This window comes from Arachis duranensis, chromosome 5, assembly GCF_000817695.3.
Source record: "Arachis duranensis cultivar V14167 chromosome 5, aradu.V14167.gnm2.J7QH, whole genome shotgun sequence".
Lineage (NCBI taxonomy): Eukaryota > Viridiplantae > Streptophyta > Magnoliopsida > Fabales > Fabaceae > Arachis > Arachis duranensis.
Window position 1 is genome coordinate 60,093,915 of NC_029776.3, and position 231 is coordinate 60,094,145.

Genomic DNA, 231 nt, shown 5'->3' on the forward strand with positions numbered 1-231 from the left:
TCTTTTTCAAAATCAATTTCTTTCTATTTTCAAAAATACTTGCTATTAATTAATGATTTGATTCAACATTTCAAGTATGTTGCTTTTTCTGTTGAGAAAGGTCTAATGTTTGGATCATATCCTTTCTTGATAGCCAAGTCATTAATTTTTAAAATCAAATATTTTTAAAATGTTTTTCAAATCATATCTTCTCAATCACATCTTTTTAAAACTAATCATATCTTCTTAACC